The sequence below is a fragment of the Pezoporus wallicus genome, unplaced genomic scaffold, assembly GCF_028554395.1.
Source record: "Pezoporus wallicus isolate ANWC-B61680 ecotype Strahan unplaced genomic scaffold, APGP_CSIRO_Pwel_v1 contig_4191, whole genome shotgun sequence".
NCBI lineage: Eukaryota > Metazoa > Chordata > Aves > Psittaciformes > Psittacidae > Pezoporus > Pezoporus wallicus.
This window is the reverse complement of record NW_026641383.1, coordinates 159758-176468: the sequence shown is the minus strand read 5'-3', so window position 1 is coordinate 176468 and position 16711 is coordinate 159758. Positions and strand designations below refer to the sequence as shown.

The window sequence follows — 16711 nt, the reverse complement described above, 5'->3', positions numbered from 1 at the left end:
GGAAACAAGCTCAACAGAGTAGATTGGGTGGTTTTTACATTTTATAAAGGCACGTGGTGGTTTTTAAAAAATGGAAGCCTTTTTCCCCTCACTGTTGCTTTGTGAACGAAACACATTGTTTTGTAAGCAAAACACATTTTGTTTACAATAAATCTTTTATACTTGTTCATTGTGTGGATACCGGGTTTGTCTCTGTTCTCCCAGATATGTTGTACATATTTAATGTCTGGTACCTCAGTGAAAATAAACGTGGTCTGTCTGCATAGAAAGGCTGGATCTCAGTGAAGGAAAAAAAAGTAAATAAACCCCCCAAACCCCACCCCAACAGCAAAGAACCTCAAATAATCTTAAAGCCCAGAAAGAACAACGTATGATAGTGAACAAAGACTACAGTTTCAGAGGTGGTCTTCCAGATAATTCCAGTAGTAGGAATTCTTTAATAATAGGCCAAGGATGGAATTTTAAAAGTATTCCTTCCTCAAAACTCCTGCATTCGTCTTTGTCTTAGTTGGAGTTTGAAATATTGAAGGCATTCAAAGAGGGTGGTGCAGTTTTCTCCAAAGGAGGATTCAATCAGCAGTAACAACATTACAGCCATTAAAAGACTTGGTTTATGTCACTGAAAGGCAGAGCCCATTTCTTACAAGCCAGGGCATATACCAGGGTTCCCTGATTCCTGTCATTTGTATTAATGTCTAGACTATCTGCTCCAGTTTCTGTAATGGCTAAAAGTTCACTTTTTCTGTCAAGGAGGGATGGGGATCAAAAGTTAAAATACTTTTTATTTTTTTTTTGACTCCTTTGAGTTTTTCAGCAGGGCAAGAGTTGTCAGCTTTGAGAGCTGACACAAACATCCAGCCTGCTCAAAGGAATGTAATGAAGATGGGTCAGACATGAAAAAGGCACAGTGCACTTAAAGCTGCTGCATGTTGAAAGTTACAGAATCTCTTGTGAAAAGGCGGCATTAGCTTTGCTATATACCAGAACAGTTCGTTTTATTTTTAATCCATGAGTGAATAGTACAGTTAATTCTACTAAATTTCCCTCTTCATTTTGTTATTATAAAGCATATATTATCAGAGCATATACTCCTTTGTTTTTTGGGTTTTTTTTGTTGTTTTTTTTTTCGGGGGGGGGGGGTGTTAAACAAACTACTGGCTTGGATTGGCTTTTGTGCTGAAAAAGAGGGTTTCTGTAAGAGAGTCCCTAGGAGTGTCTTTAAAGGTTAATATAAAACATTTAGACCCCCATATTCAGAGCCTGCAAGAGCTTCCAGCAGAAGTTACTTCATTTCAAAAACACTTTCACAGCGTTAGAAACTCCTTGTAAAAACATTCATAACTGGTGCAGTGGGAACATTGCACATATTTTTATGCAGCAATTACACCACTGGAGAGTGCCAAGGACAGGGCTGATGAGCTGCCGAACCTTGGTAGGATCCATTTCAATAACACATACTGGCATAATAGGTCCTGGCAGGCCAAAGAGAAACATCAAATACCTTGGAGCCTGTTTTCTCCAATGATTGTAAACTCAGGTGTCTTAGTGCTTTGGTAGCCATACAGAGCTGCCTCTTCCTGCCCAAATACGATGGGACTAACATCGATGGATGCCCTTTTGGGCCATGGATCTAGAGTAGACCTCCAAGGAGTTCACATCCACCACTAAGAAAAACAGGGTGTTAAGAGAAATACAAGTTAAAGATGCAGCATGGAAGCTGAGCACTGCTAGCTTTTGATATCTCCCAGTAATTTGTCTAAGAGAACATGCAAGTTAAGGGAAAGCACTGTTTTTCTGATAGGGACACCAGCTCTCCGAGTCTGCCCTCAAAACCGTTGACAGGACAAGCACTGGGACAGCTTAGAAAAGACACTAAGGCAATGGCTATGCCTTTTGTTCTTCACGTGTCTTGCCTGCTCCCTTTATTAAAAGCCCACTATCAGAGATTAGTAGGGAAGTGCACTGAGATGGTACAGTAATCCAACCTCTTGCCTTAACTAGAAAATGGTATATCCTTTTATTTTCTTTCTTGTATCACCTTAACAAGTTTTAACTCTTTTGTGAAATTAAGAGTGTAAAGGGAGGGAAGGCTTTTAAAATCAAGTACATCAAATACAACATAAAGATGAATAAAAGTAAACCGTACACCAGTGCTGACAACAAGGTACTGGCCTCCCATCTAAAGCCATGACATATGACTCAGAATCTTTGCTTCTGGTGATAAGGAAATTATGCACTTGGAAGGTCAAATTGCCATGTAAAACAATTATCAAGAGCCAAAGACACTCTTTAGGATGGGAGGGAAAACATCAATAAGGCAATACAGAAAACAGAATTCAGAGAAACAGAGTTAGAAATAATGTTGCCTGGAAATGCTTAAGGTAGAAACCAATCTGGAACTTAAAGCTCCAGCCACATACTTGGTAAACACAAGATTTCTGCATTCTCTCTTCTCAGGTTTCCTAACAGACCTACTCATTTATTCCTAATTTCATCATTACCAGCTTAAACATTTAATTATGAATAAATTCTGCAACTCCCAAAGCCTAGAACTCCCATTCAGTGCCTACAGCTGTAGTTTTCCATGAGTTTTATACTCCTTATGTGTTCAGAGACAAGAAAATTACAGTAACACTCAGGAGAACAGAAAAGAGAATTGTACTGAAAAAAGTGTCAGGTGAAGTACATGAGAAGAAAAGGGGGAAAAAACACTAGAGAAGGTACTTGCACAATAAGTATAAATGAGAAAACAAATGGAGGAACTTCCTAGCATCAAGAGCAAAGCTGCAATAATGGCATTGATGTTTTAAAGAAAAACATAGGAAAGCTTGCCTTGTTTTTAATGAAGAAATTCAGGAATAATTGCCAAAACAGACCAGAAGCAGTGAAAGGTGCTTGGAAACTTCAAAGGGACGCACAAAAGGAAAGCTAACAGCCCTTCAGAAGGTGGAGGTAATTCTGCCCCTCTGCTCTTGTGAGACCTCAACTTGGAGTACTGTGTACAGTTCTGGTGTCCTCAACATAAAAAGGACATGGAACTGTTGGAACAAGTCCAGAGGAGGCCACGAGGATGATCAGGGGACCGTATGAAGACAGGCTGAGAAAGTTGGGACTGTTCAGCCTGGAGAGGAGAAGGCTGCGTGGAGACCTCATAGCAGCCTTCCAGTATCTGAAGGGGGCCTATAAGGATGCTGGAGAGGTACTCTTCATTAGGGACTGTAGTGATGGGACAAGGAGTAATGGGTTCAAACTTAAACAGGGGAAATTTAGATTGGATATAAGGAAGAAGTTCTTTCCTGTTAGGGTGGTGAGGCACTGGAATGGGTTGCCCAGGGAGATTGTGAATGCTCCATCCCTGGCAGTGTTCAAGGCCAGGTTGGACAGAGCCTTGGGTGACATGGTTTAGTGTGAGGTGTCCCTGCCCATGGCAGGGGGTTTGGAACTAGAAGATCTTAAGGTCCTCTCCAACCTTAACTATTCTATGATTCAGAAGTCTTCCTTGCCCTATTACTCAGACAGCTATGAGGAGGTATATAGTTCCATAACAAGAAGAATACACTCATCTTGCAGTGCAAAATATACACAAAGAGAACATAAGAATTTAAGATTCAGCAAAGCAGGTGCTTGGGGAGCAAGGGGGCTTGGTGTTACAGACACACAGAGAACAGGTGGAAACAAAGGTGAAAGGAAGGAACTTAAGAACACTGGAAACAAGTGGAAGTTCATTGAGCAGCATCTTGGCAGTTTTGAACACAAGCTGTGTAATATCAGCTTTTTGCCACACTAGGGTTTGTGCAGAGAAAACTTCAAAACATATTTTTTTATAATCTAGAGGGCTGCTGATAGCTCTCCCTTCATGAGCAAGGTCTTTGAATGCCAAAAGTCTGCGTAGTGAACTCAATTATTTTATTTCACTAAGTTTACTGTTAAGAAAAGCCAACAGCCAATTTAAAGGAAATTTGTACCAACATATTTTCCTTTCACTGAAGAAAAGAAATGAGGAACAGGCATATTATCTTAAAATGCTCTTTTTTTTTAGGTTTCTGATCAATTTGAAGATGAGTTGTGTGTTCAAGGGCATAGTTGCTGAGTTGTTAATACCTGAACTTGGCTGTGCTCCTTGCCTAAAATAGACTTTGTAAAAGGATTTATTTTTTAATAGTAGTAGGACTTCCAAGGAGGGGAAATTAAATTTGGAAGAGGCTTCAATTATGTAGCTTACTCAAGCAGATGTGATAAAGCAGACATGAGATAAGGCACAGATTTGATAGGAAAAAAACAGACGATAAAAAAAGGGAGTACGGCATTAACCTTCCTATATCAACAATGCACTCTTTCAGATTGCTGAAAGAATTGTACCCAGAGCAAGGAGATCATGCATTTTACTTTTGCCTTTGTCTCTTATAAACTAGACTAGACTTAGTGGTAATCTTTAACTAGTTAAAGAAGCAGGTAGAACTGGCATCATTACACGGTCTGATAAGATAGTCGATAGTAATATTTGATAGCTGGGTAAGGCTGCAGAGATCATTTCTTTTAAAAAGAAATTTTGTTTCTCCAGGACAAAGATCAGATGGCAGCAATAAAAAAGGACTTTCTTCAGTGATTCAAATAAAGCAAACATAATAAAGTGGTCTTCCATAGGAGGCAGGCAGAGCAGTATATAAGGGTCTGCTGGTAAGACCAAGAAGAATTGAAACGATAACAGAATAAATAGGGTCAAGAAGTGTAACAGTGAAGGAAAATGAGAATGTTGATGATGGATGTCCCTGAAGGAGCCCCTGGGTACATGAAGCAGAGGATTTATTAAAAGGAAATAAATGTGCTAATTTACTAGCTTGAAGTCTTGTAAGGATTCAGGGAAGACGTTGTTCCCCCAGCTGTGCAGCAGCCTACAGGACACAGTTCCACATTCATCGAATACATGCAACTTTCACAGCTTCTTATGAAAAAGCACTTTCTTCTTCAGATGATCCAAGGTTTGAAAGTAATAAAAATACAGGTCCTGGAAAGCACATACTAGGTAAGAGACATGAGCACAAGAGAGAAACCATAGAAAGAAATGAACAAATCTGGCAGACAGCTGTAAGCACAACCATGCTAAGAACTATGGCTTCCACAGTGAGTTTAGGAAGTATTGGTGACTTCCTTGAGACCTGCCTTGAACATCCAGTGTTATGAAAGAAGTTCCTGCAGTCTATGAAAGAAGCTACTGTTGTTCTTTAGGGATAGAAAAGACACTTCTTTATTCACACTAGTAGACCCATACTGTTCCCAAGTAAAAAATGCAAGAAAAAATGCTTGAATGCTCTTTAGTTACCACGTTCTCAATTTACAGAGCTTCCATAAGCTGAATTCAGTAAGGTGAGAATACCAGAGATAGCTGTTCCTAATCCCTTATACTGCTAATGCCAAGGGAAATTTATTTCTTACTCTTTTACACAGAGAAAACTTATAGGAGGCTGAAGCTTTGAACAGAACCTCTTGTCGTGTGCAGCTACTGGTCATCAGCTGCTAAAAGAGAAACCTACTGCTTGTGTCAATGTAGAGTGATCCCTATCAATCAGTGTTTGACCTCCTGTTTGACTTACAGAAAGGGTTTTTCCTTCAACAGTTGTTCTCTCTTTGTTTTGCCATTGACCTCATGGCTTTTTGCACAGGTAATGCAGAATTTATCACCGTACTAAAACTCACAGAAGATACCCAAGTATGCTTATGACTGCAGCATATTCATGTAAAAGTCAACAATTAAAATATATAGCTAAAGGACTCTATATTCAATTTTTTTTTGTTTTTAAAACGCCACAGTTTGAAGCAAAATCTTAACCACAACCAGAAGCAAAATCTTACCACAACCAGAAACGCCACAAATCCTCCATTTGTAAAAGCAGCTGGGAGTAATTGAACAAGCCTTTGAGCAATACCTTCTCTTGGAAGGTCCTGGAGGCAGCTCACTCTTTTTCTCGTCAAATGAGTCAGCATGGTTAACAGGGAATGCATAAAAACAGAGGGTGGGATGGAGGAGTGTTTTGCCAAGGATCTTCCAATAGTCACACAAACTATTCCAGCAGTCTATGAGGAACTACCTGAATTGTTGGAAGTAGAAAATCCTCAGCATGCTGCAAGCATCCCAATATTCCAAGTGCCCTGGATGCAGTCATAGTGGCTCAGGGTACCCTGAAGCATAGCTGAGCAGTCTGTACCAAGACTGCAATGATGGAAAAATTTCAAGGTCATCATGCTGTTAGAAACATACCTCCAAAAGCTGTTAGCATCTTTCAGCCGAGACAAAGCTATGCTCCTAGGAAAGGATAACTGGTTGATTGCTGTTTACATCAGGCTTTATCTCAAAGCCACAGCTCTTTTGAAAGACCAACACCACTCTGAGAAGTTACCTCCAGAAGAGCACAACCTTGCTTGAAAGAACTTGAAAAGCAGAATTAATGGGCTGAATGGGGACAGCTGTGTGGGATGCCCCGGATGTAACTTTGGCTGATTAGCAGATGTCTCTTCATCCCCAAGAGGTACAAGAACACTCAGTGAGGAACAGCAAGTGATGCAGGATTGTCCTGGTGAACTGCTCAAGTGTGCCACACAGAAGAGCATGTGATGAGAGCAAGTATTTTCAGCTGACGTAGCCACCAAAAAGAAACACCACTCAGTTTTGACATTTGGCAATAATTTTCTTTCCCCTTTTTTTAAAAAATTCATCACACTGAATGAAATACATGTTTGTCCAGTGCTAGGAGGCCCTAAACTACTAGTACCCTCTGCCTGCAAACATGTATGTGTATATACATACATACATATATAAATAGAAAAGCAGTCCCCTTTACGTCTATGCAGTATTTGCAGTCCTGTGCTAAGAGTAACAAGCAAGCAGATGAGCACTCCCTGCTACATACACACATAAACTTTTAGGCAGTGATAGGAATTATTAAATATTCATCTATTCAAAATTAAAAGTGCTCTCATATGCCAAAAATTAAAAATAAAAATTGCAGCTTGTCCAGTTATTTGATAGAGCTGCTTTTATTGATAGACAGCAGAAAAAACATGCTCCTGCCACTAAGGCACTGGTTCCCATGTGGTAGCACACTCCTACCAGAGCAATCAGCACAGTGAAGCCTGTATTTCTCTAAACAAAGAGGCAATGTCCTTGACCCCCACCCCTGAGTGCAAGGCAGAGCTTAAGAATTTAGAACTATTTAGAAGGAAAAAAGAAGCAGCTGCAACCTGTACCCTAAGAATGGTAAGTTCTTGTCACCAGGGTTTGTGTGCCGTGTGGGGCCAGCATTGGCAGGTAAGCTCCATGTAAATCATGGAGGTTAGTGTTCGTCATACATGCAAATGCACGTGCTGTGCATATGGACATTGGATCATATAGTGGTTCTCTGCTCTTTCACCGCTCTCACCTGTAATGGAAGTCTGTCCTTGTTGTCAGTCTAGGAGAATATTGACATTTCTGTCTTTCACAGCTGGAGAAAATGTGATGGCAGCTGCCAAAATCAGGCTCCCAATATTAACTACCTGCATGTCTTTGTACATTACCACTTACCAGGCTGAGCGATCACAGATGGCAGCCAAAAGTGTCCTGAAATTTTGGGGTAGGGGAAACAAGAAAAAACATCCTAAAAGCTGTGAAAGTAAAATGGACAAACAATGAATTAGAAAACATACTGGTAAGGCAGCAGCAGAAGGATTAGCCAGCCTGGTTGCTGTCAGCAACAGTGAGATGAGACACAATAAAAACTCACTTGGTTAGGACAGCCCTAGGATACAGAAGACTGAAATGAAGGAAAGCTGTGGATTGCTTTGTTCTGGAATATTTGGGGGGTTTCTAGAGCTATGAAATATTGCAGTGATAACAGAGGTTAGAAAAGAAGGTTTATAAAGGATAATTCAGGATGCACTGAAAGAGTAATTTGTTTCAGTCTTGAACATTACCTGCAACAAAGCAGCCCAACAGCTATGAGTAGCATGGGGCATGTTTGCTCCTGTTCACATTTCTTAGTACAGCTTTCAATTATACATTGCTAAAGGAACAGTGCTGGTCCAGGAAGCAGCCGTACAGCTCCCTGTGCTCCATGGACAGCACATTCCCACCCAGTGTGCCAAGGGATCCTTCAGCGAAGCCAGTCCCTGGGCACGGGGCAGCTTTGAGACCCTCCTAGGGGGTGGATATGGCAGATACAAATGGTGCCGCCACTGCCCTGAAATCCAGCCCCTGCCAATGGGGATTTTAACTCTGGGAAGATGAACCCTCATTGGGATCCAAGGAAGAGGCTGTTTGCTGTTTTAATTCCACCATATGGCCAGCTGCCGTTGTTTCAGGCTGTGTTGATGGTGGTTAATCAGGCAGTCAGAGGCTTGAATTTTTAGTGCTGGCTGGCTGCCAGTTGATAATACTCCAGCCTGGCATGGTCACCAGCTGTGACAGGAGCTTGAGCAGGACCTCGGTGTCCAACCTACATTCATACTACTGTGTCCGAGTAAGCACAGAAGTGCTGAGGACATACAGAGAATCATAGAATAGTTAGGGTTGGAAAGGACCTTAAGATCATCAAGTTCCACCCCCCCTGCCATGGGCAGGGACGCCTCACACTAAACCATGCCACCCAAGGCACTGTCCAACCTGGTCTTGAACACTGCCAGGGATGGAGCATTCACAGCTTCCCTGGGCAACCCATTCCAGTGCCTCACCACCCTTACAGTAAAGAACTTCCTCCTTATATCCAATCTAAACTCCCCTTGTTTAAGTTTTAACCCGTTACCCCTTGTCCTATCTCTACAGTCCCTAATGAAGAGTCCCTCCCCAGCATTCCTATAGGCCCCCTTCAGATACTGGAAGGCTGCTATGAGGTCTCCACGCAGCCTTCTCTTCTCCAGGCTGAACAGCCCCAACTTTCTCATCCTATCTTCATATGGGAGGTGCTCCAGTCCCCTGATCATCCTTGTGGCCCTCCTCTGGACTTAATCCCACTTGAGTGAGAAATCAGTTGTGTTTCCCCCACCCCAGCACCTTGGGTAAATACTATTTATTTCTCATGAGGTCTGCAGAAAACCAGTGACTTCCAAAAATGTCACCTGGTATCTTTTTATCCGCAAAAGGTGTCTGCACTGTCTGGTATGTTTCAGAGGACCAGACACTCAAAAATTGATATTATCCTATTTCAAGCATGAAAAAAAAAAAAAAATAATAATTTAAGAATTAATTTTAATTAAAGAATTAATAAGCCCTTGGGGGGAACAAAATCTCTTTAAGTTAAGAGCTCTGCCCATTGTCCCGCTGAACAAGTATTTTGACCTTGTAAAAATACATAAATATTTTCTTACTGTTCTTCATGCTTGGAGGATTGGGATGTTTAGAGAAACTGCTCAGTGCTTTGAGCCCTTTTACTGCTTTATTGTTAGTTCTCCTGAAATCAGCCCGTGAACAAGTGATATTCTAGGTCTGAAGGCTGATGGACCCTTCTCCCCCAGAGCTGCAAGACTTGAGCCAGTCCTGCTTGCCACATACGTAATAGAGTATTGCCCATTTTATACCATCAGAACACCATCCCTTATGAAGGATATTCAGAACACAGCTTTTCCCATACTTTTATGGGAATTAGGCACTTTTCAAGGCAGGTGCGACTCAGCCCTGCAGAAATCCCAGTGCTGTTTGTATGCAGAACAGACACATACAGCTAGCTCAGTGCTTCAGCAGCCTTGCAGTGACAGCCCTGTTATTTAGTACCCATTTACTATACATCATTAAAACCCTGTAGGCTTTCTAACATGTAGCTTGTTCCTGCCCTCACTTCTGTGTGGTTTTGATGTGGTAGACATGTGAATGGTGCCCTTCAGGGCTGTGTTCAGAGCAATGATCTTGTTTGTCTGCTGCTGCATCAGTGTGATTTGGAATATAAAATAAATTGAGACATCAGCTTCACATGTCTACAGCATGAACTTACATGGATGCTGTTGTCTGGAATCTTTTTTTTGGGGGGGGAAATATTGGAAATACCTTCTATGCTGTTTTCAGCCAGCAGAAGGGCAGGGCAGCTTTTTCTCTTGCTAGCAATGTAAGAAACCCCCATTGTAATGTCTACTGCTTATTATCCTTGTTGATAGCTTCCTGCTCCCTTCCAGCTTATGAAGAAGCTGTGGCAGGAGACAAGCACAGTTACAGTGGTTGGGCTTTATTCACTGCTGAAACCTTCCAAAGTCATCTAAACCTTCTGTCTATCTCAGGTGCCTTCATTCTCCTTAACATAGAAAAGAAAATGTAAACAGCCAGCACCGGAACTGTCACTGGGGAGATGCAGTAGATGCTCTGTAACCAGCATGGGCACAGGGAGAGGCAGTGTGGGTGGGTGTAGCACCACCAGTTGTAATAGAAAAAGGATTATTTTCCTCCTTTCCTATGCTGGGGAGAAATAAAGAGCAAACACACCCAGAATCTGAAGCAGTGCAACAAAAAGTGCTTTGGAAATTTCTGGTGTGCAGTGAGAGGACAGCCCTGGGCTGAGATGCAGCACATGGTTCCTTCTCCAGGATAGACCGACTTCAGCTGTCTGCTTCAAGAGATTTAACTTCTAGAAAATGCCCATCATCCCCTTAAAGAAACCCTAAAATCTGATCACCTTAAAAGCTCCCAGGTTGTACCTTTGAAACCCTGTCAGGTCTTTTCCATGGTCTGTCTCCAGAGTGGAGAAGTGGAGAGCATGACAAGGTCTGAGGGACTTACAGAGGAACATGGAGATCCTAGAATAAAGTTGTCCGTTGTCACTGTGACCATGCAGCTTAACTGTCGAAGCTAAGACCAAAATCCTACTGCAGTTAGCATTATCAAGCACCTCTTTATTGCAATGTATCTTTCACATGCGCAGCGCACCCTTAAGAGAGGCACTTTGCCTCAGTGTGTTAGAAACCCTCTTAAATAAGTTTAAACTATTGCACTTACTCAGCCATGTGCAGATGTTTTTCTGCTGCACTTTTCCATCCCTACTTCCCCTTCCACCTCTGAACAAGCCCACTTGACCACAAGACCACTGCATGTCCCAAAAACCAGCTGAAAACACCCAAACCCACAATTACACAGTCCCATGGCCAATTACAGCAAGTCTGACCTACAAGAAGTACGGGGGGGGCAGAAATTAGAGCTCAAATGGCCAAAACAAGTCAAGCCACAGCTAAGCTGAATGATTTCAAGGGCAGGTCTAAAACGCACATACCAGCATAAATATTTTGATGATCTCAGTTAAGAGACTTCACCACTCCCTCTTCAGGGCCATAAACAAAATTAAGTCACTGCAAAAACATTCTGAACTGAAGTACCCCAGCAGGAGAATGCGCTCTTCTTGGAGTTTTAACTATTAAAGCCTTACACTGCAAAAACATTTCCAAACAAAGCTGGGATAAAACCAGTGTGTTTAGTGGGAATTTTTTAGCTTTTTTTTAAAGCTAGCTACAGAGAGCTTGATGTTATCCTCGGAGTGCTTTGAAGTCTGATGCTGAGGCTGAAACACAGGCAATGGGCAGGTGGGCACAGCTTTTTCGCCTTCCATAAGTTGAATCTAGTTGAATTTGGGTGATGTGGTCTAGTGTGAGGTGTTCCTGCCCATGGCAGGGGGTTGGAACTGGATGGTCTTAAGGTCCTTTCCAACCCTAACTATTCTATGAGTCTGTGAATCCCAGCATTCCCTGGAAAGCTGAAAGCAAGCTTGAGCTGGGGACAAGAGGCTGGTGGTGCACAATGGCACAGCCTGCACATTGCCCTGGACCACGCGCCCATGCTATGGCTGGCGGCTGCACAAGAATTTTGGGGGAAAACAGCTATAATTACATTTCTGAGACAGTAATTATGTGTATTTCGCACAGCTTAGCAGATGTCATGTGGTACAATAGGTGCTGTGAAGAATACTCATTTATTAAGTAATTTATAGCATAATAATTAACAGCTAATCACTTGCAAGTTAAGATGCTCTGGGAACAGACCCAATTCACAGTATGTGCTGCCTCCTTCCAGGAAATCTCGATATTTAGACAGCGCTCCTCACCACCACAAAGCCAGCTTCTCTGCTCCATCCCCTCAGAGCCCGTGCTTGCACACACACATCTGCAGGTAATAACTGTGTATGCGGCAGCAGCTCAAATGAAGAAATAAAACTCTTATGCGATATCCACAGGGCGGGCAGGGAGCCTGAGCTGCTGCCTCTGAAGATGTAAGAAATAGGAGAGCAAGCTTTTAAACCAGGCTGGAAGAAAAACGCCATCTTTTTACAATGGAGCAAGCTTCATTGCTCTGCTCTGCCTGGTTAATTTGAAGCTGACACAGCTATATCTACACTCAATACATCCACCACACCTCTATCACAGCGTAGCAATGCCTAACTGGAAACTGCTTCAGCCTCCGCTCATGTCAACACTGATGTTGTCACAGTCAGTCCTCAAACCTACATCACAGGATGGCTTAATTTAAAGCTTTCAGCTAAAAAGTTGCTCAGATGCAAAGCCACAGGCTCCCCAAGCCTGCCCTCCCTATGCTTGCCCCATCCCTGCAGTGCTCAGTTGCTGTCTTGCTGCACACCGGGTTGTGTGGCCAAACCTGTACCTTCTGCAGCAGCCCAGCCCTGACTGAAGTTGAGGGATTTGCGGTCACTCCAAGCCTTCCTACATCTGGGATGGCCGTCCCACAGTCTAAGTGGGATGTCTAAGTGTTTGGACTTTCAAACTAGCATCACTGGCTCTCAAATGGCTACCCTGGGGGAAGACCAGTGTGCAATCACTGTTCAGAAGCAGCCTGAGCTTTCCAGGAGATGGGGCTTTCCCACCATTCCCAAGTAATTTCTTAGCCATATTCACTGCATTTTTCCTCATTGCAATCACTCACTTGGATGGGCACTTTCTCAGGAGGGACTGTCCTCGGTTTGTGGTTATATTACAGCCTCACCAGCCTAGTGCCATTCAAACCACAGCATAAAGCCACATTTCCACTTTTCTCTGCTGGCAGAAAAGCCCTAGGAGCGTGTGCCAGTGCTCAACAGGGAACAAGGAGCTGTTTCCACCACAGAGCAGCATGCCAGCCCATGCAAAAAGGCGTGTTTTGGCTGAGGCACTGAGCAAAGGTCCTCATCCTTGGATGGCATGACCCTATGCTGCTCAGTCCCAGCTGTAGGTGCCATGCCATAACATCAGCCCCATGTGGTTTAGTCAGCTGTGCAAAGAAATCCCCTCCTGAAGCAGGAAACTTTCAGCCCCTTCACTGTGTATTTTCACTTAACTGTGGGCTGTCCTCAGTTGTCCCTGTACCTAACTCCCATCCGGGCACTGCAGCACTTGCTCGCAGCTGTATCTGCTGCCAGTGAACTCCAGTGCCCCATTTCACATCATTAAAAACTAGTATTTCCTTTATGAGTTTAAAGTTTGCCTTTCAGATTGCTTCCAGGGAGCGTCCCCTCATTCCTGTACAGTGAGGCAAGCCAGTTAGCGGATACACTATTACTACAGTCTTTTGTTTCTTTCCCCTTTAAGCTGCTTCAGTTCCTAAGCTTTTCATTCAGGGACCCTTCCAAATCACAATCATTTTCATCACCCACCCAGTCCCACGACTGCCTGCACTTTTGAACAGCAGCAATAAGCTGAAACCATTTCCCTTGGGCTTCAGCCTTTGGTTTCATTCCAGTCTTCTGCACTGCGATCAGAGACAACTTGCAATGAGCTTTGCCTGCCTGCAGAGAGCTTATTCCCGCCCACCGGTGGGGTTGTGAGCTCGCTGGAGCGTCCACATTCTCCTTTACTGCAAGGGATTGCTCAGGACATCATATATGTATGCACCTTGCATGTAATGGTCATGACCAGGAGAGTTTCAGTCTGGTGGAGAGTGCCTCATACAACAGCGATGCTTCAGTACATAGCCATGTGGCTAGCCAGTTTGCTAAAGCACAAAGTTTAATGCAAGGCCAGTTGTAATTTTCATCTGCTGCCTGGTTAGAACAAGCACAGTGATGCATTCACATTGCTCTGAGGAGATGGAGAGATGAGAGTTGGGCAGTTTACCCACCTCTGGACATGGCTAATTTCATCCTGCCAGAGTCATCAATGGCACTTAAAAGCATCTGTAGGAAGAAGGAAGCTTTTTTCCCCTGCTCTTTCCACTGCTGCTGCAACACGGAGCAGTTGCAGCAAAGGCTGAAGCATCATTCTGGTCCCTGATCTCATCCCCACGCCTACAAACATCTCTCTATCATCTGTCCATGAAAATCCCCTCTTTGCTCACTTACGGCCCATTTACTGCTCTGCCAGCTAGTACCTTAAATGAAGCCCTACATGTGCCTGAGGTTCCTCCCCAGCACACAGATGCAATGGAAAAAGAGGGTGAGAGGAGGAGGTCAGCAGGAGGGGTGTCTGAAATCTACCAGGGCCAATGAGGACATTTTAGCCTCTGGAGATCTCCCTTGATGTGATAATAACTTCATGAGCCTCTACCAATGGGCACACATTCAGGAGCAGCAGAAGACACACAAGTGGTGTCCCAGCAGGGTGCAGGCATCCATATTCCTTTCCCAGCTCTCTCCTGATTGTGGGAAAGGAAAGCAAACTCCTTTCTAGGATCCACATCTTCTCCCCTAGCTTGGTGATCCCTGTCCAAGGACAGTGCTTTGTAGCAAGACAAGGCTTTCCCTGCTTCAAAACCCAGGGAAAAAAATAATCAGATTAGTTTGAATCATCTGAGAAGAATGAGTTCAATCAGGGCTCAGTAAATGCCTCAAACAGCATAAATCAGCTGACGTTCAAATACCATTCCTCCCCTGCAGCTCCTAGGATATCGCCCAGTCTCCAAGTAAATCACAGACCCTCTGAAACCTCTGCACACACCACAGTCACCCAGCAATAATGCATGAAAGTTCCTGCCACAAAAAAACTCATACCTCCTGGCCCATAAATCACCAGCGCGTCATTTCACATGGCCAAGGGCCGTGAGCGAGCAGAGTGCTGCACAGCCAGGTGACAAATTCATTTTGGATGTCAGAAGCAGCAGAGCTTCCAGTCAATCTCAGGCTGCAGTGCCTGAATTCAGATTTACACATCTAGCAGATTTGTCTTGTTTTATTGTCTGTTAATTCATTCCACCACAGATGAGAGTGAAGGGCAGGTGCCAATGCCCTGGCTTGCAGCAGAGGGAGGGAAGAAATTCAGCCCCTCTTGATTTGACTTGGGAGAGCAGGAAAGGAGGGACGGACTGTTCCTAAAGCCAGCTGGTGTTCATGAGGCAAAGCAGGGCTCCTTCAGCCGTAGTGGAGAATAAAAAGCAACATCATTTGGGACTGAAACAGCAGACATTTGTAATAGGGAAACTGTAACACATATTGCTTATGATGGGCTTGACATCCGGATCTAAGTCCTGCTGTGTTTCACCAAGGGTCACATGTGCACCTTAGATGCTTCCAATAAAAGCCTGACATTACTCCAAACACAGCCATGAGGGGCAGGTGCTGTCACTTCACACCTGATAAGAAGAGAGGCAGCATGCCACCTCCCACTTTCACACCAAGCACAGATGGACCTGCTGCTGTAGCGGGTTTGGTTGCAGCAAGCCCTGCCTGGGCACATTGCTGCACTGGGCTTTTCTCTCTCCCCCTGGGCCAGTGCATGAGCATCATAAAGGTATTTTGTCTGGATGAAGGGCTGCAGGAATAGAATGCAAGCAATAGAAATAACATGCTGAAACCAACTCCACGCAGCCGGGTCCTTCCACAGCAGTTGGCTGTGCTGCAGTGGTAGTTGCAGTGATTTACAGTGTGAATTTAAGTAATAAAGTCATAGAATGGTTTGGGTTGGAAGGAACCTTAAAGTTGATCCAGTTCCAGCTCCCTGCCATGGGCAGGGACACCTTCCACTAGAGCAGGTTGCTCCAAGCCCCATCCAACCTGGCCTTGAACACTAGCAGGGATGGGGCAGCCACAGCTTCTCTGGGCAAACTTAGTGCATGGGAATAGGCTGGAGTAAGTAGGTTAAATGCTGGGGACTCTCCCCACAGCATTAGTTATTCCCTGCTCCCAGGTTTAAGAGCAAACATGCTGGGCAAAGGCACGCAGAGCTTTGCCCATTTTCCTCACTGCCTGAGAAACAACAGCCTCAGAGCCTGGAGGCTGCTTGCTCAGGGCAATCTCTCACTGGGAGTCCAGCCCAAGCCTGGCTGAGCAAGAATTTCCAAGACACCTGCTTCAGGAGCTGGACACAACATAACTCAGGTGCCCTTTCCTGGCTCTGCCAGCCCCAGAAACAACCGCAAGCCCCCAAAATCTCAGAGGAACCCTCTCACATCTCTCAAAGAGTGAGCTGTAAAAGAAACCACTTGTATTACATCAGGAAAGGTGGTGTCTGACTTTTTTCTCACATAGGAGGGCATAAATGGTTTGCAGTTCTGCAGCCCCTTGCACATAAGCAGACTCAGAGCAGAGCATCCCTTTGCATGAGGCAAGGATTACATCACATTTCTACAAACGGGAAAGCCAGCGAAGATGCAGGTAGCTGGAGCCCTACCCGGGAACAGAAACCCTTCCAGTCTGCTCCTTCTGCTGCCCGTGCCACACATATCCTGCCTGACATCCATCCTCAACAAATGGCAGCTCAGCTGATGGTCTTTTTCAGGAATGACATCATCTCTTTCCCTCTCACAGCATGCAGACCAAGCAAGCCAATTCCATCCTTGCATCTCCTTCTT

General features: G+C 44.1%; 1 protein-coding gene across 1 annotated transcript in view; it reads right to left on the bottom strand.

Annotated features, from left to right (window-relative positions):
• LOC130606857 (uncharacterized) overlaps positions 1-16711 on the bottom strand; it is a 79744-nt gene that overhangs the window by 47265 nt on the left and 15768 nt on the right. The gene's annotated exons all lie outside the window — the stretch shown is intronic.